Raw genomic sequence first — 26,034 nt, forward strand, 5'->3', positions numbered from 1 at the left:
AGGATATCAGTTGGTGCCCCTGTCTATTCATATTCTTTGCAGATGACCAGCAGTCAAGTAGTTGTCCATGTGTGTAGAAGTCTACCTTAGTCTGGGCAATGTACTTTTTCAGGAACACAGAGACTCACTGTGTCTTAAGTCTTCCACCCTTCCATCTATTCTCCTTCCTCCATGTTATTGATCCTGTTGTGTTTCACCAGTGCGAGCTGCTAGATCTGCAACAGACTTCATGCCAGTCCTCACAGACAGGACTGCTATGTAGGGCATAATGCTATTTTAGCCTCGCTAGATATTCAGAAACTTTAGTCTTTTGCTGGGCCACAGCCACTAATACTATAGTTGGAAATCCACATTTTGTGGCAGATAACTGATCTACACCCTCCTCTGTCTCCTCCCCCGTGTTGCCATAATCTGTATTGTCAAAAATTAATCATGGTGAGCAATATAATCTTTATGTAAAAGTTGCAGAAAGAACATAGCCTGCTCTGCTCCATCATCATTCCATTATTCCTTGGTGATTGTTACACTTAATTCAGCCCCTTCATCATTTCTTCTGCCATGATCTGTGTACCCCTTTTTCCCCTGTGCCCCTGTCCTTGTGACTTCCTTGTCTGTGTCTCCTGCCTCCCTTCTTAATATTGACCTCCACACACGCTTTTTGGATACTGTCCTTTTTTAGAGATGCAGCGAGTGTTTCTGCTTCGTGGGTTGCTTCATCTTTTTATACCATACCGCTTTTCATTTTTTTCTGCCTCCTGACCTCTTTCATGCATACTTTCATTTTGGGGTCATATATTGGTCTGTGTTGTGTACACCACTCTACTGTATAAGTGTTGTCCTTTTGTAAGAAATGGCAGATTGTTACTATAACTTCCCTATGCTGTTCTCCTACTACGTGTGCCTTTGTATATGTGTGTGTGTGTGTGTGTGTGTGTGTGTGTGTGTGTGTGTGTGTGTGTGTGTGTGTGTGTGTGTGTGTGTGTGTGTGTGCATGCATGTGATTTCCATATTGTCCCTCTGGGTTTCCAATAAAAATGAGACTCCCCAGCTAGACAGCTCAGGTGCCATCGTATGCTTGCTTTTGGATACTTACATACTTTAAAACAGACATGATCAGACTAATACCTATTGTACTAACTATGGGCTAAAGCTTAGTGCCAAAAAATGTAACATTGCTTTACCTGGTAAATGATTCTGTAAGATCAGGAAATCTTCACTGACCACAAACTGTTCTTTAACCACCTTGTGTTACTCATAGTTAAGAAATTTCTTCAAACTTTTTTGTTCTGTTTTTTTGTCTCTCGCAATTGACCATCAGCTGACCTTTGCCATGATCACTGCTTCTATCTATACCTCCTGGTCTCCCTCCAGCTAGCTTTGAATAAGGGGTAAAGCTGGTGAGGAGATCAAGGCATTCAGGGCTCATGTCATACTGCTGCTAGGAGTGTTTTGCCTGTCTTTGCCCCTGTCCTGTTCATGCCCCAGTAACACCTTGCTGGTGATGCTTGGAGTAAATGGGCCATGCTGATCTGGTCCTCACTTCCACAAGGAGATGATATTGGCATGCTGCACCATCCACCGGAAAGCCCTCCACAATTGTTTCCAAGGTCTCTGCCAGGGAAATCTAACCATGTTGTATGTTCCATTCATGCATCCCACCCTCTTCCACTTCCAGGATGGGCACCCTATCTTCCATTGCCAGTGCCTTAGATGCCTGAGATGCTAAGCAAATCTGGGTCACTTGGGACATAGTCAGAGATTTATCCCCAGATGCCAGAGCACTGCCAGAAAATCTCTTCAAACTTGGCACAGCTAATTTCAAAAGGCATAAACTTTATTTATTTATTTGTTTATGCATGTATGTACTTATTTTTATTTATTTTATTTAAAATTTGTTTAAGGGGATAGAGCAGTGATCACAAGTGACCACTTTCAGTCTTAGTCAAGGAATACAATGAAAGTCCAAACTGCATTTAGTGAGATGGCAAATGTATAATGAAAATATATATCTGTAAAATATCATTATCAGTTAATATAAGTGCAAAGGTTATACAACTGTAATATATATTAGTTATAATAAATCAAGACAAATCTTATTTAGAAAAGAGGGGTGTGTGTGTGCATGCGTGTGCTTGTGTGTGTGTGTGTGTGTGTGTGTGTGTGTGTGTGTGTGTGTGTGTGTGTGTGTGTGTGTGTGTGTGTGTGTGTGTGTGTGTGTGTGTGTGTGTGTGTGTGTGTGTGTGTGTGTGTGCGTGCGTGCGTGCGTGCGTGCGTGTGTGTGTGTGTGTGTGTGTGTGTGTGTGTGTGTGTGTGAGTATCTATATTTGTGAATTAAAGATGAGTGCTGTTTAAGTGGGGATGATAGTTGAATGGAGTGAAGGGTGTTAGAGATCGTAAGTAGTTAGAAATAAAAATAATGTTAAGCAAAAGATTATGTGAATGAGAAGTGTAGATTGATGTAATCGAAAGTACCATATGAGGGACAGTAAGAGTGCTACTAATAAGAGAACGGGAGTGATGTAGCTCACATTAGGTGATAGTAGCTGGATGAGAAGCAATGATATCTGGCTGATGAAAGGAGGTGGGCCTTTTGTTAAGTTTTACATTTAGAGTAAGATAAGGTGACTTATTTATGATGGAATACTTTCCCATTAGTTTCTATCTAGTATAGAGAAGCAGAGATATGTATAATGGGGTTTAGTTTTTGACAGTTGCAGTGTGGAAGCAAAGTGATTGTGGTTTCTGAGGCTATAAGAGGAAGGTGGTCCAATTACTTTAGCTGATGGGGAGGGAAAGACTGGTTGAGATGGAGTTTGAATAACTGGGATCCTAGGAAAAGGCCAACCCTTTGTTTTATAGGGAGCCATTTTGCTTTTTTCAGTGTTTTGCAGTGGTGTTCATTTTTAGGGGATGGGGTAATACATTTTCTAATTTTCTTAGGTACTATCTGAATGTGTGTGGAACTTCAGAATGAACTGGCTCCCCACTTAAGCACCATGTTCAATAATAGCCTCACATCAGGCTTTTTGCCCACTGAATGGTGCACAGCAACAGTTACCCCACTCCACAAAGGGGGAGCCACCACTGAGCCTGGGAACTATTGACCTATTAGCCTGATGAGCCTGGTCTGCAAGGCCATGGAACGTATCATCATGGAACTCATAAACAAAGACATTGGTAACCTCTAAACTCTGGATCCCACTCAGTTCGGGTTTGTGAAAGGCAGATCATGCCTCCTGAATCTGATCAACTTCTTTGAAGCAGTCACCAAAGCCGTGGATGAGGGTAAGGTGGTTCACACAGCCTATCTTGACCTCGCTAAGGCTTTCAACACCATCCCCCATTCTGGAATTATAGCTAAACTCACTAAACTAGGTATAAATCCCTACATCACAAGATGGGTTGTCAAGTGGCTCACTGAAAGAACCCACAATGTAAAAGTTGCAGACTCCAAAATTTGACCTCAAAGCAGTGACAAGTGGAGTAACACAGGGTTCCATCCTGGGACTTCTCCTGTTTGGTATCTACTTCTCTGAAGTACAGGCTAACACAGAAGGCCTCTGGCTGACGAAGTTCACAGATGACTGCAAACTAGGAGCCATAGTCAAATCCCCAAATTATGTGGACATCCTACAAAAGGGCCTCACTGAGACAGATGACTGGTGTCAGAGTCATGACCTCAAGCTCAATGCCAAAAAGTGCAGTGTCATCCCCTTTGGTAAAAACTATGTACCCATGAAATACCACATAGGCAGCAATCTACTTAACACTGAATGCGTGATAAGAGACCTTGGGACCCAGCTGGACAGTAGTCTCTCCTTTGATAGTCACATCACCACAGTAGTCAGGAAGTCCTTCTACATGGCACATCTCATCATAAAAGGGTTCTCATCCAGGAAAAAAGAGGTCATTGTACCACTCTACTCATCACTCATTAGACCCATTATAGAGTACAACGCCCCTTTTGGAATGTACCTCACAAGACATCTGCAGCAGCTGGAAAGGCCACAGAAGTACCTCACAAAGAGGATTACTGGCCTGAAACAAATGCTCTACACTGACCGCCTCAAAAAATTCCAGCTTTACTCTGTAGCATATCGCCTACTCCGAGGTGATCTCTGCCTAACATATAAAGCTATGTCAAATCCAGAGCTGTTGGACATGCTACACCTAAAGAAATCCCAATCCCTCCATGCTACATGCTCTAGGGACCTAAATCTTGTCACCACAATAAACAGAACATGCTGGAGAGATAGATTCCTGTCCCAGAGACTTCCTTTACTCTGGAACAAGCTACCCATCTATGTCAAGCAAAGTTCTTCATTAGCACTCTTCAAGAAAAATCTTGATGAGTGATGGGAAGTAGGAAATACACCCCGGGGATCACTTCTGTGCCTCTGCTCGACAGGGGCACAGAAAATTAACTTTCTTGTGTGGCGTAAGCTATGGAACCTTGCTGGCTAGGCTTACGTAGAACCTTGGGCCAATAGCCTAGTATCTACCTATGAACCTATGAATCTGTTTTTGATGCTGAGGTTGTGAGGCGAGGCCATGTTCATGTATGGGAAATAGAATGCCCTTTGCCTTTCACTGTTTTGCAGGTTTTGGTAAGGTGGGAAAGATTTTATTGGCCCACAACAGGAGAGAGAGATATAGAGAGTTATCTTTTTTTGCTTGTGTAGTAAAGGTGGATGGGTAAGTTAAGGGAAGGCTCCATCCAAATACCAAGGTGTTTAAAAGAGGTAGTATATTCTGTAGAGGTGATATTGTGGTCATAGATGTGTAAAAAGTTTCTGTTTGGTGCCAGAAATCATCATTTTCATTTTGTTTTTGGAGTCAAGGAGGAAGGGGTGGCTTTTGTTAGAGATGTAGTGGATTAGGGATAGAAAATATGATTGCTGGTCTTTCTGAAAGTTGGGTACTGATTTGTTTGTGAGAACTAGTACCATGTTATCTGTGAAGAGTAGGAGAGGGTGATGAGGTAGGGCAAGGGGAAGTTTATTTAACATATAAATTATGGAGAATAGAAGAGGAACAAGCATGGAATAATGTAGTACTCCTTTGTGAAGTCTGAATGACTGGCAAATATTGACAGAGAAGTGAAGATTAGTGAGGTACCTTTGAAACCAAGGTAGGGAATCGGAGCTTTAGCCTATTTGCAGTAGGTGATGGAATGATAATGAATATTTTTCATATACATTGCATGATATTTTGTGTTTGCAGGGAATGAAGATGTTTTGCAGGAGGTTGCTAGTTTTTACTTGCTATAGAAGAGGTTCAAATTCTGTTCTTTGGGCTTGTTTAAAGTAAAATTGAGGAATGTAGAGAGGTGGTTCTGGGGGAAGTGGGGCTCAGTATGAGTCAGTGTGAGTGTGAGAGAGTATGTAGGTTGGAGAATTCAGAGAGGAAGTCAGAGAGAGAGTGTAGGTCAATTTACTTCGTTTCAGAACTGTTTTACTGATTTAGTAAGGCTCTTTGAAATGTTTTCATATATTGGGTTTTGTGTTGTTGGTTATTTTGTGAGGTTTCTAAGTTGGATATATTGATGCTAGTTAGGAGAAGAGAGGTTGTTCTTCCATGCCTGCTATGTACCATCTCTAAGGTGTAAAACGGATTTAAACTCAGGAGTTAGCCAATCATTTCCTTTCTGGTTTATACAGTCAAAAAAATTATAGGGAAGACTGTGTCCTGGAGGGATCTGAGTGTACTGGTGAGAACATTTGTGGCAAGGTTGGGGTGATTTAGGTTTAATATGAAAGTATGGCCTGTGTTGGAAAAGGCTTCTTAACATTCTTTGTTGTTTGATTCTGTCTTAGACCTTACTGAGATTAATTTGGAGGAAATTTTTGTTGTGGGGTTTTGTATTGTGAAGCCTCTTTTGCAATAGTCACTAATAGAAGTATGGTGAATTATAATATTTGAGATTAGACCAGGGTTGTCTGGGATGATTAGAAGGGAATGATTGTTAGTAATGAGGGTAGGTCACATAGGCAGTTGTATTAACTGCTTAAGGTTAAAGTTGAGTAGAAGTTTGTTGGGAGTTTGATATATGAAAAGTAAGCCATAATTCTTCTTTATACTTCCCTCATTAGACCATGCTAGAATACAGAGGTTTCTTCAACATGTACATCTTTAAGAGTCTTTTTTAACTAGAAAGCCCAAACGATTCCTAAACGAGAAATTCACTGGACTAAATACCCTAAACAGTGCTCTACTTGATCTTCTGCACCTATGTCAGACTACTTTCTTGGGGGGAGGTTGGCTACCCTTATAGCTGACCATCGGCTCCCAGTGCCTGTCATTGTTTGCTGTGTCAGCAAATATAGTAATGAGATTTACATGTGGTATTTTAACTGTAGCAAGCTGATTCATACATCTGTAGCAAGTAGTTTGCTACAGTTCCAGTGATCTTTTTTTTTTTTTTTTGCTTTTTATGGTTTTATGGTAGACTTCAGATTTGAGGGGGGTACCAGGTTACGGAACTGCACAAGGCCCCTGACACTGACAACCTAGCTGCAGTTCTGAATTAGCCATAGGCTATATAGTATAGAGCTCCTTGAAGGTACGCCCATTCACGCATGTCTCCACACAGAAGACGCTTTAGCTGAGAATCGAACAGGACAACGTCTTACTGTGAGGCAACAACGCTACTGCAGCACCACCACCGCAGTACTACCAATGAACAAATGTAAATAAAATAAACACACACACACACACACACACACACACACACACACACACACACACACACACACACACACACACACACACACATAAATATCATTCCCTATATTTGTGAGATATTTAAGGGTCTCTATGTCTCTATTCCATACCACTAATCCATGGTTGTTACAGGATACATCTTGTAACATTCAGATATTTTGACAGGGATGAAGAGTTTTTGCTGTCTTCCTCCTGAACACCTCTGCTATGTTTGTTTCTGATATGCACCGTGGTCACTGTTATGTGGCCCAGTCTTCCAGGCAGGGCCTTTATATCAGTCTACTCAGAGGTGATAGCTCTACCTCCTGTGATTGTTGGTACTTGTATGACAGAACTGAATCGACTAGCTCTCCTGACTGTCTCATATTGTTCTGCTATTAACAGAACATTTGCTGTGCTCTTATCCTTCCTGCTTTCTTCAGACCTCATCTCCTATTACAAAGTTTGCCTTCCCCAAACTATAAATTGGTATTTTATCTTTTTCAGCCTTGTCCTCTTTCCAACTCCTCTTTGGAAACATCCATGCTTTTTGACTTGTGTCATCTGCTCTGAGATAGATTTTCCATGTCTGTATCTCTCTGACACTGGTTATAAGAATCCGTGCAGACATATATATGAACATGCAAGCAAGCCAATGAAAGAAAGCAATCCAAAAATGAGTCTGCAAGAATTGTTTTGACAAACTCATCACTTTTATGCTCAGTGCACACTAAAATACCTAGTACCAAGTATCTGTATTAGCTTTTTCTGTGTGTGTGTGTGTGTGTGTGTGTGTGTGTGTGTGTGTGTGTGTGTGTGTGTGTGTGTGTGTGTGTGTGTGTGTGTGTGTGTGTGTGTTAGCAGAAAGTTATAAGCATGTCATTGTTCTCTAACTTTTAAACTTACTGCTTTCTTGTCCTAAGACAATACTGAACTATGCCCTCATTCATTTCCTAAGCATAATGTTGCCTTATCAGAAAAATTCTAATGTACCCATATTAAATGCATATTAGGCCTCCCTATCCAATTAAGAACCTAATGAATTTAGGGACAATTTTTGATTAGGATATAAATAAATGGGTGTGCAATCTGATTGAGGAAAATTTGCCAAAACTGTAATTACACATTAAATCAAGATATCTATTATTCCAGAACAAACAAATCTCCTGAATCAGACCCCCCCCCCCAAAAAAAAAAAAAAGTTTTGTAATGAAGTTATGCATCTGGCCAGTAAGCAACCGTACAATAAATCCTTGTTTTGTTAATAACTATTTGCTCAAACCCCACTGGGCTTTCAGGGTTGCGAATTTGGTTCATTATACTGGTACAGGAAGATCATTTGTTGTAATCTTACGCCTATGTCTAGTTTTCTATCATCCTTAGACTTTCAATAAACAGCTCATTTCTTGTAGTAGGCCTTGTTGAATGTCCTCCACCTTATTTCTCGAAGTATACAGCATGCTTAGTGACATTACACTCTGTCATACTTTCCTACTCAATGGTTTATTTCCTGGACTTTGTAAACAATCCATTATCATTCTGCTTTTATAGTACTTATTACCTCATCTCCCTATTTTCTCCTCATCTTAAGCTGTCTGAGGCACTGACTGCCTCCCACCAAAACCAGCAAATATCCAGTGTGGTGTACTCTGAAAGGAGCAAAGTGGTTTTCACCCTAGCAAGAACACAGCTGCTTCTCTGTTTTTTTAGCCACAGATTACTCTTCCAAGAACATGGAGAAAGGGAGACTAGCAGCAACTTTATTCACAGACCTTGGTTCCTTGACTCATTCTCTCACATGATCTTACTAAAGGAACCATAATGCACTGCCTAATTTGGTAACCCTCTGGGACACTACTCCTTCAAATGTGTAACTGAATAATCACCATCTAGCCCCTTGTCTCCTGTTATGCCCTACATGTTTTGATCATCACAGACATCAGTCTTAGATCCTTTGTAGTTTACTATATCCTTAAACTTTCTCACTACTTAAAACCAAGAGCTACACGGTGTTCTTCATGTATGGCAAAGTGTTCCTGAGAGCTGACCACTCTCCTGTCAAAATTAGCACCATACTAGGTATAGATCTCTTATGTATTAACAGCTGGCTAGTTCTAAAACCTAAAACATCAATTTTGCTATGAAAAGAGCAATACTGTTTGATATTCATGTCAGCAATATTTACCTGTAGAGGAAAGGTCCAGATTAAACAATACATCAATGACTCGATATTAATACATCAGCCAGAGACCCTCCAGCCCTAATCTCTGAACTACAAGTCAGTTTGAACCGACTCAACCAATGGATCAACCAGACAAAGCTAATTCTAAATAAAAATGTCCTAGTTATTTGTATTCAACAAGGAAAAAGTACACAGCAACCATGTGTAATCATCCAAGAAACAGCAGGACCTTTAATGGGGGTCGAAGTGAGAGGGCTATCATGGTAAATCCATTTACATGGCCAACAAAAGAATAAATAAATATTCCACTATACCAAGCTCCTGGGACACAGTATTTACCATAAACTAAACTTCCAGGAACTCATAAACTTTGCAATCAAGACCTCCACAAAAAATGATGCTTTTATACAGAATAAGCAATACTTTACTACTAGACTGAAAAAAAGAATTTCTAAGTCACTACTGCTGCCTCAACCTTTGTATACGTCTGTTGCAAATGGCAATCCCCAAAAGTCAGTATATGCCAACATGAACTCCACCCGTATTAAATCTGAAAAAGTAGTAGCTGGCTAAAGGGCAGGCATTCATTATTGCTCTTTACTAAACCAGTTGAACTGGATATCCTTGAAAAACAGACAAAGCTACATACATCTGATATTTGCCTATATGATAATACACAAATAACAGTGCCCAGCTCTGAACCACAAACTGCAGTGGCACACAACCACCAGACTTAAAAAGTTCAGTGTGTCTAAGGATGCCATCCTTGTTTGGAGTCACTGAGTCAATCAACCAGCACTACCAAAATGTCAATAGATCTATCAGAAATATAAGGAAGAAGGCACCAAGTATCTAACTACTTACGGAAGGGAATAAATACTAGTCCTACTAAGAACCATACCAAGTTACTTAGTCTTTAAAGCATGAACCTAAGACCTTTTCCAAAACCTTAGTACCTTTTTATAACTACACCTCTGATACCCTTCTATTCCACACAAAAAATAACTTGGTATCTCAGTAACTTCTTTCTTCACTTTCTCTAGCTTATCCCCTAACTTCCTTCCTCTTGTACACTTCTCCCATCTCCTACCACAGCCTTAATATTTCCACAATATTCTACCATCCCTCTACCTTTCAGCTACCCATTTGTTTCAACTTATTAGTTATACTATGTCTACTACAAATAGCTGTCTTTCCAGTATCATGTCTGCCTGACCCATTAATAATCGTTGTCACATTTCGAGTCCAACTCCCAACTTTGAACCTGTTCTCTTGTTATCGTCTCCTAGCTTAATATTTTTTGTACAAATTTTCTTTCATCTGAACTCTTCACTGTATATAAACAATATTAGAAACTGGATGTGCACATTTCTGGTAAAGATTACAAGTTTCCAACATTATACGTAGATATTTTCTATTATCCCATTGTACATTGCATTAATTCTTATATAAACCATTTAATGCTTCTAAAACATATGATATAAACCGTATTGCATATATACAATGCTGTGTCTTTCATCTGTGTTAGTTATATCCGTGTTTCTTGAGCTTTGTATGTAGGTATATATTTGCCCTTGGGTCCCTTCTGAAAATGAGACTTTCTCAAAAGGGTTAACCTATTTAATAATACATAAGTTAAATTAATAATTAATATAGAAATACACGACTGAATGAATGAATAAATGACTAATTAAATACATCAATCATACTTAGTGACTCCATCTAATTAAATAAATAAATCAGATTTAGTAACTCCATACAAGGATGGCATCCTTGGACACACTGAACTTTTTAAAAGTCAGTTTTGCAGTTTAAGTATCTTAGTGTATACCTTGGTACCACTTTTTCCTTTCTCCTATCACTCTGCTCAGCAGGAAAGCAAACTCTTTGGTCTCCTATGGATCATTCACTGTGTTTCACATTGTCTCACTCCATTGGCTAGGGCGTGTTTCCTTGTGCTTGTTTGCACAATTCCATTATGGAATGGGCCTTCATTCCTTCAGCTGGCTGTGAACTGTCAATTATCTTGACGTCTTCCTTTACCAGCTGCCCCCATAGACTCCAAAATTACTTAGTGTAGTATTTCCTGTGATTCTTATATGTCTTAATGGAGCAACTCCACAGAGACCAGAACTAACGGAATACTGAGTGTTCCTGTCTCATTTCCTGCCCTGTTATCTGTAAATCACCGTACCATAAGTTACTGCCTCATTGTAGCATGCAGCCACTTATGTACACACTCTACAAGAGCATGTCATTCTGTAGTACACTTCCTTGTATCTCTGTCTTTCTCTCTTCATTTATTCCATTCTAATAAACGTAACAATATAATGTCCTTCAGTGATGTGATCAAGATCCTGTGATCAGTCAGAATATGAGCTACAAAATCAAGTAAAATAAATATATTAAATAAAAGGCCTTTTATGTGAAACAGGTTATTGTTGTGTTTGCCTAATACATGGCTTTAATTAGGGATTTTACATTAAACTGACTGTGATAGCCACTATACTCCTTTATATATATATATATGTATCTAACTTCTTTCACAATTTGTATATATTTTAAGAACGTATCTATTTCTTGCCCTTGGATATTGCCCTAAAATTCCAGCTTTTCACCTGACCTCTTATTGCAATGTGTTTGCTGATGCCTGATAGAGTAAGCTCATTTCCTTCCATATATTCTTAGTGTAACACAACCTCTGCTGTCTCTATATTCATTGAGTTTGTAATTATTATGCCACCTTTTATCCCCCCCCCATTCTGGTCACTATAACAGCTTTTACCCACCTTATCCCCCACTCTCCAGTTTTCTACTAGTCTTACACAAAATGGAACCTGCCTGCAGATTTGTAAGTTAATTGAAAACTTGCTAGAACTTTTTGGGGGCAGTTTGGGGACTGATATGTTTTAGGATTTGAACTGTTAACATCACAGGTATTTTTTATGGTTCACTAGCCTAGTTTCTGTGTTCCACTCTGGTTTTAGGGTTGTTCAGTTGTAAACGTACTGAAGACCTACGTTTTCTATCCTAGGACTAGCAGTGTGCCATGTGTTGTTTGTATGTTTCACATCTCTTAATAAATTCTAGCGAGCCTGGTGCATTTAACATCAACAGTTGCATGAAGATGATCATGGTACTGGTGGGCTTCTTTTAAATTTCAGAACATGAAAGCTGAGTTTGAAATGCTATGTTGCACAACCTCAAAAGCTGCCCTTAACGTGGAAAGAATCAGAACAGCTCAAAGCAGTTTTGTCCCCTCCCAAACTTATACATATACAAAATCCACAGTCACAGAACACTGGCAAAAGAACACAGTGGTCTAAGCAATAATTTCTTCTCTCTTGCACAACTGGACAAGTCATTTTCATGATCTACTGCATTAAGTACATTTGGGGAAGTCTATCAGTAGTGTAGACTATATGGAGAGATCTGTGGAGAACCAAGGCCTAGACAAAGAGATAGCAGCATTCATTCCACCAGATATTTATCAATCCATGTATTTTGGTGTCAAAGAGGAAGACACCAATGTGGGTACCATAGAAGGAAAGGGATTCTGTCAATAAGAGCATTTATTGGGGGTTCTAGGTTTCATATACTTGAAGATAACGAAGAGCACAAGAAACAGCAATGGCTAGCATTAGCACAAGTAAAACTATGTCAAATTGCCAACACAAATAGGGAGGCCATGTTGGAACACCTGGCCTTCATCAATGACTGTAATCAGGTGGAAGAAGTCCTGCACTGTCTGCAGAGAAGAAGAGCTGGTGGAATTCCACTCAGTCCTCCCTAACTGCTGGCTCTCTGGCACCTGGTCTACTAATCAACTCCATGTCATCATTATTGCAAACCAGACCTCCAAATCTGCACCACTGAGCATGGGGAACACAAGAGAACTTCTTCATTGGGGAGTCCCTGTATGAACATTCACATGCAGAAACAGCGCTGGCAGGAATATATGTTCTGAGTGTTGGGTCAGGAACGGTAGCCTCCATCTGCAGTCTAGATAGTGCTATCCTGAAATGTCCTGATCTCCTTCTCAATATTGTTATGGATATAAAGGAAGGACACTAAGATACGATTGATAATAGATGGAAACAAAGCATCAAAAACACAAAATGAAAAAACAGACAAGCTTTATTACTATCTTATATCTTAAAAATATGTCTGGAGTAAGGCTTTGGAGGCATTATATCAGCAATATGTGGGTAAATGAAATGAGATCAGTAGAGGCAAGAAAGATTATAAACTCAAAAAACAACTGCACTGTTAGTAGAGGATATGACTGAACATTTGCTCACTGGAATGTGGTGCGTAGTACATAATTAAGACCTTCAGGTTCTTTACAAATATAAACTATATTCCAGTATAAAGTATCCTTCAAATGAAAGGAAATCAAGGCGTGACAATACATATGGTAATGACTGGGCTGTTTAAGGAAAATATTAAGCAGAAATATTTCATAAAAAGTATGCTAAGTATGTGGCACTATCTCTGTGAGGAGTTAGTTGAAAAAAGAGTGATGCAAAATTAAAAAAAAAACATTGGATTGATACAGAGGATCATTTGTGGATGTCCTACTTCATAATCAAATAGATAGATGGACATGGTGGGTCATTCAGTCCTTTTTTTGTGGTTATGATTCTTTGATTACGACTCAGTCCAGTGAGTATGAATAGCAACAAATGCTTCTAATGCTGAAGACTAGGTTGATGGGTGCTGATTAGACTTGAGGAAACAGTGACTACACCATAAAAATGTAACCTACAGAAGACAGTGAGAGTTCATGCTTTGATAGCGTGGCTTCTGCTAAACAAATTAACTACCCATCTCCCCTGGTGTATATAACTGAAAACATAGCTGACTTATGACAGTTCAAGGTGTACAGGTCTTCACTTTGATTTTTCCCAGGCAGCTTTGGTTCAGTTAGCAACTTACTGGAGGAGCAAGCCAGAAGTGACTGGGAATCAATAACTGATACTGACTCTGTCATGCCCAGGGTGGGGGTGTTGGTGCTGGAGATTTGTCAGAATTCTATAGAAAGAGCTCTACTTGATGGATGCTTGCCCTTGCACTTAAATGTCTGGCTAAACATAATAACAGATTCCTGGGTACAACAGATCATATCCAGAGGCTATATCATTCCCTTTTCTCATCCTCCCCTTGTATACAAGAAAAATCCCTGATGTTCCACACAATCAGAGGGACTCAGCAATGCAAGAAGTTCAAAAACTGCTGGTCAAGAGAGTCATCCAAGAAGTCATGCCAGACCAGAAATAATCTGGAACCTACTCAAGATTCTTTTTAGTGCCAAAAAAAGACAAGGCAGTAGAGACCAATTTTGGATCTCAGAGTGCTGAATAAATCAGTTTGGCAAATGAAATTCCAGATGGTCACGGTACAGTCAGTTCTTCCCTTTTTGAAGAAAGATGATTGGATGTGCTCGATAGATCTCCAGGATGTGTATTACCACATAAAAATGGACAAACACTCCAGGAAATTCCTCCGCTTCTGGTTGGCAGCCAGTCATTAACTATTCAGAGTACTGCCCTTTGGTCTCACCACAGTCTCCAGGGTGTTCACCAAATGCATAGCAGTAATAGTTGCTCACTTGAGACTGCAAGGACTCCAGGTGTTTCCATACTTGGATGACTGGCTCATAACTGCTTCAACCAGGCATCAATTAATAGTAGCCAGGGATTACACTCTCAACATCTGTGCCCATCTGGGGATTACAGTAAACCTGGAGAAATCTCATTTGACACCAACACAAAATTTGGAATTCATAGAGGCTGTACTAAATACAGAGAAAACTATAGCATTCCTTCCTCCAGAGAGGCTTCAAAGAATTATGGTACAAGTTAAAAGATAATCTGCAGAAAGAGGGTTCCTGCACTACTAGTTTTGTCAGCTCTAGGGTCCATAACAGGATCAACAACTCTAGTACCTCTAGCCGGGTTTCATATGAGAATTCTGCAATGCCTACTAGCTTCTCAGTGGTCTATCCTCCACCAACCTTTGTCAGACCAAATTCTGATCATCAATTACTGCAAAAGGAATCTTGTTTGGTGGATGGATTCTGATCAAATTCTTCGAGGTTACTCTTTTGTTCTTCCAGAGCCCACAGCCATAGTGACCACGGATGCCTCTTAGATGGGGTGGGGGGCATGTTCTGGGCAAGACTGTCCAAGGCACTTGCTCCCCATTAGAGGCCAACTTGCACCTCAATGTCCTGGAGATAAGAGTAGTGCTTCTAGCATTGCAGGCCTTTCAGACAGCTCTTCCAAAGGGGACAATTGCAATTCAAACAGACAATATGTCAGAAGTTTGGTACATTAACAAGCAGGAAGGAACCAAGTCGTATCCCCTTTGTTGAGAAGCCCTCAGAGAGTGGCAGGAGCGATCTCTTCCAACTGCTTTCTAATAGCAATGCACATTCTGGGGAGTTCCAATGTGAGTCCAGGCAAGCTGAGCAGATGTATCCTTCAGCCTCATGAGTGGTCTTCCAATCCAAAAGTGGTGAAAATGATTTTCAGTTAGTGGGGTCAACCTTGCTGTGACCTGTTTGCTTCTCCCCTAAACAACAAGTGCACCAAATACTTCTCCCTGATTCCCCCTCTGGTGAAGTCTGCTGGGGATGCTCTCCTCCACAATTGGCCCCCAGTCTCCTGTATGCGTTTCACCCAACACCTCTAAACCCAAAATTCCTACAGAAAGCACTAAGGTTGAAAAGCACAGTAATCCTCATTGCACCCTTTTGGCCTCGACAGATTTGGTTCCTCCTCCTTTGGCCTTATCTGCTTTGACAACCTTAGATTGCAGCCCCGGTTCCAGAACTTCTGTCCCATCCAGATGGACTTCTTTATCAAGACATTTTGAACCTCAAGCTGACAGCATGGTTCCTCCAATTCCATTAGTTGTCAGGCATCCTAATATTTCCTCCCCAGTACAGGACATCGTTTTGTCGGCCCATAAACCTTCCACTCATAAACTATACTCTAGCAAATGGAGGAGGTTTACCATTTGGGCCCATGAAAAACATATTAATCCTTTTTTGGCTTTGATAGAGCATATTTTAGACTTTTTAGCCTCTCTTTTCCATGCTAGTGCTTCCCCTTCTACCATTAGATTACAATTAGCTGCGATTTCTAATTTCCACAATGGTTTAGATCAGCGTTCCTTAGCCTCTCCTAGATTTTGTAAATAATTTCTAAGAGGCACACTTTTGTTGAAACCCCCCTTTTCAAAGACCCAATATCCCTTTGGGATCTGAATTTAGTGCTGCAGGCTATAATACAGTCTCCTTTTGAGTCCTCTATGGAATGTGATCTGAAGTTTTTCTCTTGGAAGACACTGTTTTTGGTAGCCAATACCTCTGCTAGAACAATTTCAGAGATTCAGGCCTTATCCTCTGAACCCTCTTATCTGATTTTCCACAAGGATATTGTTTCTTTGCGAACAAACTTCTTCTTATACAAGGTAGTATCAGAGTCTAGCATCAATCAGTCAATAAATTTGCCAGTTTTCTTTCCAAATTTTTCCAACAAAGGGGAATATTCCTTGCATTTACTTGATGTTCATAGACAATTATGTGTCTATCTTCACAGAACAAAAGACATACAAAAATCAAATCAACTATTTGTTTCTTTTTCTGCTGGAAAATTGGGTAAGCCAGTCAGCAAGGTAACTCTGCCTAAATGGCTGAAGGACTGCACTGATCATACTGGACCATTTGCCAGTACAGCCCAGGTGAAAGCATCACAAAAAAAAAAAAAAGAAAAGAAAAACGGATAACCTTCACAATAATGAAAATATGCACAGACAAAATAAGAAATTATGTACTATAACAGGGAACAATAACTTGAAAATAAACACAATAAAATGAAAACACACATAAGATATTCTTCATCACAGTTTTTTCCCCACTCCATCTCCTATTTCTTTCTGATCCTCTACAACAGATTATTGCTTTCCCCAAACTCCCAGAATGGATATGGTCCCTATCTTCGAGGAAGAACTCATTAAGGGGTATAGTGTCTAGTTTCACTTATCAAGTTTCCCTCTTGGTGGATAGTTAACTATGTCCAGAGCTAACTGAACAATTACTATCATGGATGAAGGGGAACAGTGTTATATATTGAGATCATATGGCTCCCCTTTCTTCATGATCTCAGAGTTGGTATATACATGTAGACGTGAGTGCAGAGGTGCAGCCTGCTGCAGAAATGCTTATTTTTAATTATTCCATATTGCTGATAAATTTGTCTGCAAATTGAGATATTTCTGACTTGACTTGCTGGTTTGCCATTAAGGCCAGCAGTGATTCAGCAGTTATCATCAATGCATTTGAAACCTGATGAGCAGATACCACCTCAGTCATAGTATTCAGCATTGCACATATAGCTTCATTTACTGGCATTGGCTTTATATCCTCTTCAACTGAAAAATATCCCGCATTATCATCTAAATCAGAGCCTAAAAAACCCAAAAGGTTCTAAGCAAGACCAGACACCTGGTTCCTGCCAGAAGAGCTCCCATCCTCATCCCTGACAAAGATAATAAGGAGAGGAGGCAAGCCTCCCTGCATCTCCCCCTGAAGACTCCAAGCTTGGAAAGTTTCTCCAGCTAGTGCAAGAAGAAAAAAAGTAGCCTACACCACATCACATCAATGTAGAGAAGGTAGCATAAAGCATGCTGTTATAGTCTTGAAATCTGTTCTGTGGTACCACTCCTGGTAGGCATTCTAAAAGCTGCCACTAGAACAGCTCATGCTAATCTTGATACAGTGGCTCCACTATACCTAGAAAGGCTGACAAAATATTGCACTCCTCCTAGGGAGAGGTCAGTCTGGTCAAAGATCCCCATGCTGAATGCTGTTATTTGTACAATAGCCCATATATGGGCTCCTATGCCTCAGCCCTCAATGACCATGTACTGGACTTGGACTATAGGAGGAGCAACAGGCTAGGGTAGTGCATTCTTATGTCTTCTGCCTTTTCACTGGGGATACTTGATTATCAGTAGAACACTGATCCAGGTTTATTTCAAAAGGGACTTTGTGGACTAAATAAACTACCTGCCCAAGAACCAGACAGATGAGAATGAGAAGGAAAAGCTCAAGGACCTTGTTGCCACATCCTCCATCCTTATGAACTACATTATCTGTATTATTTACAGTATGGCTGATGCTTTGGTCATCGCGGTGGCCACTGACATTGAGATGTGTTGACATGTTGAGACACAATGCTAAGGCTTACAGATTTTATGGAAGAAACTAAAGTGGCCTTCACAGACTTACCATTTGCAGGTCACTAGCCCACATATGTACTCACCATGGATGCATCTTCCCTAAGATGTGGGATATATCTTCAGGACAAGACTGTACTAAGCACCTGGATCCCATAGAAATCCTAAATTCAAGATTTAAGATAGCGTGGACCTGGGCAATCAAAATCTGTGTGTTGGCAACCAGGACAGGATGGCTAAACCTGATGCAGGTGAAAATTTGTAGGGTACCAATGTCAGAAGAGCAACCATTTCTGACATTGGGAGCAGACCCTGAGAGACAGCCATGACATATAAAGCCAATGATAGTAAATGAAGCTATGTCTGCTATGATGATCCACCACTGCCAACCAGTAATCAAGGAGCCTCAATTCTCACCACTGACACCTGTGGGGGGAAGTTCACTGGGAGGTTAACAGGTACACACACACTATTTCAACATGCAGCTCTCTGCATCAAGTGCAATTTCCCTTAAGAATGCACAGAGACCACAGTCAGTTTTGGGCTGGTTCCTCACTCTTTCTTCAGATCCCCATAAGACTCCCCATTGGCACAGCTATAGAGTTGAGATCTCAGCTAAGTGACCAAGCCAAGACCTCCAGCACTCTCTCTGTCCAACCAGTGCTTCGTGTCCCTGCTCACATATTCTTTGAGGTTTGACTTTCACACACACACACACACACACACACACACACACACACACACACACACACACACACACACACACACACACCTGGAAAAGGCTTGCACGTGTTTTTTAGTTATGCCCCCTTCTGTCCAGATTATAAGATAGTTACCAATGCCACCAGTCACGCCTTATCAGTTACTTTAGGGCCCTTAACAAAGGGTGTCCAATCTTACTGTGTAATATTAATACTAATACAAATGGTAGTTTGACCAAGAGCAATGCTATTAGGAGTGGCATACACAGTGTCACCAAATAAATATGCAAATACTCTCAAAACTTAAAAATCTCTACACAGATCAGCCCACAATGAAAGGTTTAAATATATGTAATAATAAATAATAAAAGAACAAGAGAATACTAAATATATACATTCACAGTGACATCAGAGTTCAAAACCACAGGAAATATTTAAAATAACATTGCAATACAGGCTCACACAAATAAAGAAAAAAAAATCTAAACTAAGCTTTTCTATATTCCAGACTGTATCTAAGAGAGTTACTATACCCTAATAACTTACTTAGAGCAGGACAGATGATGTGGTGAATGGTTGTTGTTGTTGTCAGGTCCAAGACAGAATGCAGAATGCTCTGTGTCAATCAGGGACTTCTCAAAATAATATCTAAAATTTTACTGCTGGGATAGCATGCATTATGACATAATTTCTGGTCATCTGACCTCTCGTTCCCAGGCAAACCCACCAGTGCTGAAGCTACCAGTATTTAGCATCTACCTGTAAAATACTTATACAAAGGCTTTTGCTCAGATCTTTGGCAGGTGCTGGAAGTCACAAAACAATTGCATTCCTTCATGCTTCTAAAGTAGCAATTAGTTCACCCCAAAGAAAATACAGAAAGCTTCCTAGTACAAAGTAGTGCTTTTGTTTCTCAAATTATTTCAAGTAATGCTCCCCAGGAGGCCACTTGTGGTGCAAACAGAAAACATTGCTGTAGTGTAGTGTTTCAACACACAAGATACTACTTATTTAATTCCTTTGTGCAATGAAGATCTCAAATTTCAAGAGTGGGCTTTGCAGCACAACTTGTTTCTGACAGTTCACCACAAGTAAATCGAACATACTAGTAGACCCTCATCCTTCCTCATGAATGATTACTGAACAACATAATAGTAAGGCAAATTTACAGAGATGCAACACCCAATGTTAGACCTTTTCATGTCCTCGTCAAGTGAACAATGCCAGAACTTCAGCTCATTCTCAATCCTAACACCCCAGTCAGTGATGCCCTGACACCGATTCTGTTCCTTAAGTCTGTGCCTCAACAGCCCAGACCAAAATACTCTGAAACAGACATTGCTGGTAGAGCTGTTTTAGCTGGACTAACAAAGAAGGTATTGACATTCAGCTAGTTCCCATTCTCTTTGTCCTGAGGTATTTATACAACCTTTTTAAACAAGGCTTCAGTTAGTTCATAAAAGCTCACATAGTATCCACCTCAGATTTTCATGTGGGCATGCACCCTCCATCAATGGCTACCTATAAATAAAGCAAAGGCCTCCTGAAGGGTACCTTCCTCCTGAGACTAGCAATTGAAGAACATGTGTCTCCCTGGGATCTCTCCTTCATCTTAAAAATATTGACCCAAGCTCTCTTTGAACCTACTTCATCCACACTATTCAAGTTCCTCTCATAGAAAACAGGCTTCTTGGTATCATCACTTCAGCCAGGAGAATATCAGAGTTACAGCCCTCTTAGGTCTGTCCTGCATAACTGACCTTTTATAATTTCAGGGTAACATTGCATACCAACCCATCCTTTATGCCAACCCATGCCACTGAGACTAACCTGAATGAAATACTTCATCTCTTTTTTCCCCAAAATTCTCATAATAAAGCAGAACACGTTCTACATAACATGAAGTACATATGATACTGAGGATTTACATCAGCAGAACCAAAGAGTTCAGAAAATTGGACCAGCTTTTCATGTCCTTTCTGCAAATTAAAGTGGCCATGGAGGTTTCTAAAATCACCCTCTCCAGATGGATCACTGTTTTCAACTCTTATTGCTCTGCCTCACCAGAATGAAAGCTGCCTTGCACCTCTAAGGCTTATTCAACAAGAGCAGTGCTGTCTTAGGTTGTTTCCTCAGATACATATCCTTGTACAATGTTTGTGCAACATCAACTTGGGCATTCTTGACTACCTTTACCAAACAGTACAAGATAGATGCTGCCCCTCTTGCATATACAGGTCCACTGTTATCAAGGGTATGTTATCCTAGGGAACCGCCCAACAAGAGAGATGGGGACTCAGTCCATTATGCTACTGAGGTTGTCCATTTCTTACTAAATATAAAAGTTGTGTCTTACCAAAAAGATAGATCTGTATGAAGTGGTACATCCTTATTTACAGATCTCTCCCTACCATCCTCTAGGTAAGACTTAAGTGAAGATTTGAATTCTCCTCATTCCAACCTTTCCTCCTCTCCTTTCTTTGCAGCCTTTGGCAGCCAATAAGCCATTTCCCTGTTATTTCTCCTCTTTATCTTTCAGTTATCTCATTCCTGGATAAGTACTTTATAAAGAAGATGCCAGTTCAAAAGTGGAAACCTGGGAGCACAGTCATATTATGGGGAGCCAACAATGGAAATACCTTCAAGAAAATTCAAGGTACTCAGTGGTCCTAGTGCCTGTCATACAATATTGATGATGTTAAAGAGGATATCACACTTCTTACAACTCTGTAGTTATGGAAAGGCATAACTTTCATTTTTTTCTGTCTGTCACTGATGCAGTGTTGAGTAAGTCCATTCATGAAGAATTACATTTCTAGCTACAGGAGCAATAAGTAACAACAGGTGTCAGTCATTCGGTCCTAATATAAAACTTTTTATTTCTTCCAAAATATCTTATTTATTTTGTTTACTGGGTAGAGTTCGACAAGAAATATATCCTTTTGCAGAAATATTCAGAGAAAGTAATGCTCCACATAATACATGAGTCAGGCTAGGTATCAGAATATACAACGATACAATGAGGTATCTACAGAGTGCACTAAGTCTGGTGTGCCATATGTAACATCATGAAGGAACTGTTTCCCTATGCCTCATCAAGTGCAAAGTGGAAAAGATTGCATGTGGTCAAGTTCAGCTTGGTGAAGCTGGACTCCTTGATCACTGTTTTCCATAGGATACCACTGCTGAAGTTGTTTCTATGTGAGTGGTGGCACTGATTCCTTTTTTGGGACAATTGTCCCCTTCTTTATATTGGTATGATCAAGGAGCTGATGTATATATAATTTCTTGGGGGAGTGAGAACTTGCCACCCATACAGGGTATGTGTGTGGGGGGGATGGGGGCTTGGTTTGACCCCCTAAAAATGCTTACATTTAATGCTTTCATTGAGGTGAGTTCCTGACCAGTTATGATCAGCAAGTCCCATCCTCAGTGGCTTGTGGATCAGCAAACCATAGTGGCAGTGAATGAACATAGCAGAACATAATGGCATGACTGCAGCAAGTAACTGCCTAGTCACTATTTGGAGATGGTGAGGAATATGTGAATGGCATTTATTTGATCCATGATACTGCCAAACAAATTCACTGAGATCCATTTTCTGTGAACCAAAACGAAGTAATGTTTTTGTGAGGGAAGAGAAGAAGCTCCCTGTACTACTGATTTAAAGGGTGACCCCCCCCCATATCACTTCACCTAATACATGCTAACTCCATGGTTGCACATCTGTTGGACAGCTGACATGTTCCCATGGTTTGTTTTGTTTAGAATTTTCTAGTTCAAGGTTATCTGCAGAATACTTTTAGGTAAATGTATTATATCTTCATTGTTAAAGTGCTATTAAATACTCAGGTAGTTTGCTTTTATCTATCTGTGTTGTCTGCTTGTTTGAGCTCACTTGTTAATGCTACAACATTGCAATGTTTGTTTGTTGCTTGAGCATTGCTCCTTGGGTCCTCAGTTTGATACTACTGTCGGTCTCTAGCTAACTATAATGTCTGAATTTGTTTTATTGCTTGTCTACAACTCAATTTATACTTAGTAGAATTTTGGATTTGTTCCAGATGTTTACTATGATTGAACTGGTGTTGATGGGCTGCTCGTTTGAACTGCATTCTTGGACATTTGACCGGGGTGGGGGGTGTTTCTCCAAATGGAGATGTACCAGAATCAGGCAATGGAGGGGCATTATGCCATCTTCTGTTCTTGTGCTCTATTCTGGGATAGCTCATGGCTTGGGTCATGGTATAATCTTAGAGATCATATAAAGGGGTCTATACCAGTTCAGCGAATGGTATTTTCGGTTCACTTACATCAAACATGCCATTCATCGAACTGTTCATACTGAGATCACTCACTGTACAGTGAAGTTTGGGAAATTTGCCTTTCTTCACTGTAATGTGATCTCGAAGTTGGTAAATATAATTAGTGGGGGGTGTGGGGAGTGCAGCCCTCCACAAGAGTAGCTTTCGATGAACTGCATTTCCGATGTAATGCCGTTTGCTGAACTGTCACTTCGCTGAAGTGATATAGACCCCCATATAAAAGTTTTTGGAATGCTTAGACACAGTCTTTACACTTAGGGTGTACCCCGTAAGAAAGAGATATATTGTTTTCTCCTTATCAGTAAAATTTATATTGTCAAACAACTTTCAACTTTAGTGTGCATTGAAAGGTAACTTATGAATGAAATCAAGACTGACCATTTCAAGTGGTTTTAATATAACTCGAAAAGGGTTTTATACTAAGGTAGCAGCAAACATCATTTAGATTACAAGTGAATGAATTTGTCTTCTCAAAAGTTAATCTTCTAACTCTACAGTTCCCCATTGCACAAGCCAGTTGTGGAGAACAAGCTCCTAGAATGTTCCTTGCTGGTTGTGTGGGGGGGACTACATCTCCCCAGACAATTATACTCATTGTGAAGTCACATGGTCCATGCTGCAGCTGAGATATTGACCCGGCTATAAAAACTGATACTGGGATGACCTCTCCCCACACAGCTGCATATATAGTCAAACCCAGTTAAACTGTACAGTACTCATGAGGGTCATAACTCTCCACTTATCCACTGATATAAGCTGTAATCTGATTAATAAGTGCCATTCTGAAACTGGAATGGGGCTCACCCATCTATTAAAAGGTGCCTGCATATAGTCACTAATTATGATTACTTGACTTATAGCTGGTGATTACATGTTAAGACTGAACTTCTTTAAATTCAGAAATAGTTATCACTAGTAAAGTATGCCTAGCAAAGCATGATTCTAAACATAGCTCTGTCCTTGATTTTATAGAGTGCCCTTGATTTTGCCTCATATTTTGTGATCTGTCCATTGCACAAGTTTTGATTTGTTGCGGTGTTAAGGATAGCAGTTAATAAATAATGCCAGATGTTAAGAGTTTCACACAGCTTATTCTTGAGAAAATTTACATTGCTGTAAATCTGTTATGTTAACTTTCTAAGTGAATTAGAGTATTATTTAAATTCTTCATGATTTTGGGCCTTTGTTCCACATAATTTTTAGCTTTGCCCCTGATTCTTGACAAGCTTCTAGATTCTTCCATCTTTTCTGGTATTTAAACCGTGTGTCTGCAGGGAGCTGTGCTTGTTTTTACCAGGCTGTGGAGTGGTGATTCATCACTGGGACAAAGTAGAAATTCCCTAAGACTCCAATAGCAGAAAAAGTTATTTCTTACATTTATTTCATTGAATTGCACTTCTTAATGCTTATAATTTTGCTGTTTCACTGCATTTGTGTACTGTTTTATACTGTTTTAACTGTATTATTCATTGCTAGTGTTTCATTACTGTAATTGCATTTTTACTGAATTACTTTATTGTAAACTGCTTTTTCATATTGAGAGTTGTATTTTGCATTTGTGAGTAGCTAGCAGCTGTCGTGTTCCCCATCCTCCCTCCCCTTGTTCTTACTTGGTGGGTTTGCAGTTGCCTACCCCTACAGTAAATTTGATCTAGGACACTCCTCACAGTCTAGTGTCATTAGCTCAGTCTACCTAATACAGAGAGAAGATTTGAGAAGACCAACCCACTTAGTTTCTTAACCTTGAATTATATTCTATTCCTCCTTTCTCCCCTTCCACTTTATTAAAAAAAACACTTTGCTAGAATCTACCATTTCTAGAATCTCCTTGTGTTCTGACTGAGTGTGCTTCTCAAACAATCTGGAAATATAGAGCTGATAAGTATACTTTTTGGCACTTTTTAACAGTTCAGAGTTCTGCACTGTCTTAATTTTTGCTTGACTGAATTATTTATATATTTGCTGGCATTCTTTTCTGAAACTCTAAGTGCCTCCATTTTGATTTTTTCCTAATTTACTGCTTAGGGTTGCCACCCCTCCATTTTTTTTCCAGAGTATCTGGAAATCAAACTGATTCTCCGGTAGTCTGGAAAACACTGTACAAACTCCGGTATTCTGTTTCAAAAAAGGAAACAGACTATCGGAGTTCGTAAATTGGCTGATTTACTATGCTTTTTTACAGAAAAGCATAGTAAATCAGCTGAAAACAGGCATCAGAAAAAGAGGGCGTTCCCCACCATGTGATTTCATCGTGACAGCACAAAATGGGTGGATTGTGGGCAGGGGAGGGGTGGGGTGGGTGGGGTTACTGGCGATGCGAGGGGTGTTGCTTTTTCTCCGGTTTTAGCCGCAATGAAAGGTGGCAACCCTATTACTGCTTTCTGCACATTTTTAGTCATTTTTTTTAATATAATTGCATTTATTTAAACTGTATTTGCTTTAATATTGCTACACACTAAAGTGTGCTAACTTGCATTGTATTTGAATTGTTTTACTGCTGTTTTAGCTGCTTTTCTGTAAAAAAAAAGAGAAAAAAAAAGTTCTAAGGTTGTTTCTCACCATTCCTGTAACTGGTGTAGTCCAAATACAAATTTGTTGTATCCAGGACTGTTTGTAAGCTTCTGAGCCCCCCAAGCCTTTTTGTGTTGGAGGGAAGCCTTCTAGCTTATCAGTGGGAGTGGTAAGCACTAGGTAGCCAATCTACCACAAGAGGAGTGGTTTCTGGCCCAGAAATTGTAGTTTATTGAATGTTTGGGCAGTTTTTCCATCTGTTTCAACTCTCTGGTTTAAAAGCCCACGGTTGCATGGTTATGCGCTTGTTTAAGCTCCGCTCAGCAGCGCCGAGCTGAGGTAAACTATTACTGGTACCAGAAGTCTG

Source organism: Protopterus annectens, chromosome 13.part0, assembly GCF_019279795.1.
Source record: "Protopterus annectens isolate FY-2018-M chromosome 13.part0, PAN1.0, whole genome shotgun sequence".
Lineage (NCBI taxonomy): Eukaryota > Metazoa > Chordata > Ceratodontiformes > Protopteridae > Protopterus > Protopterus annectens.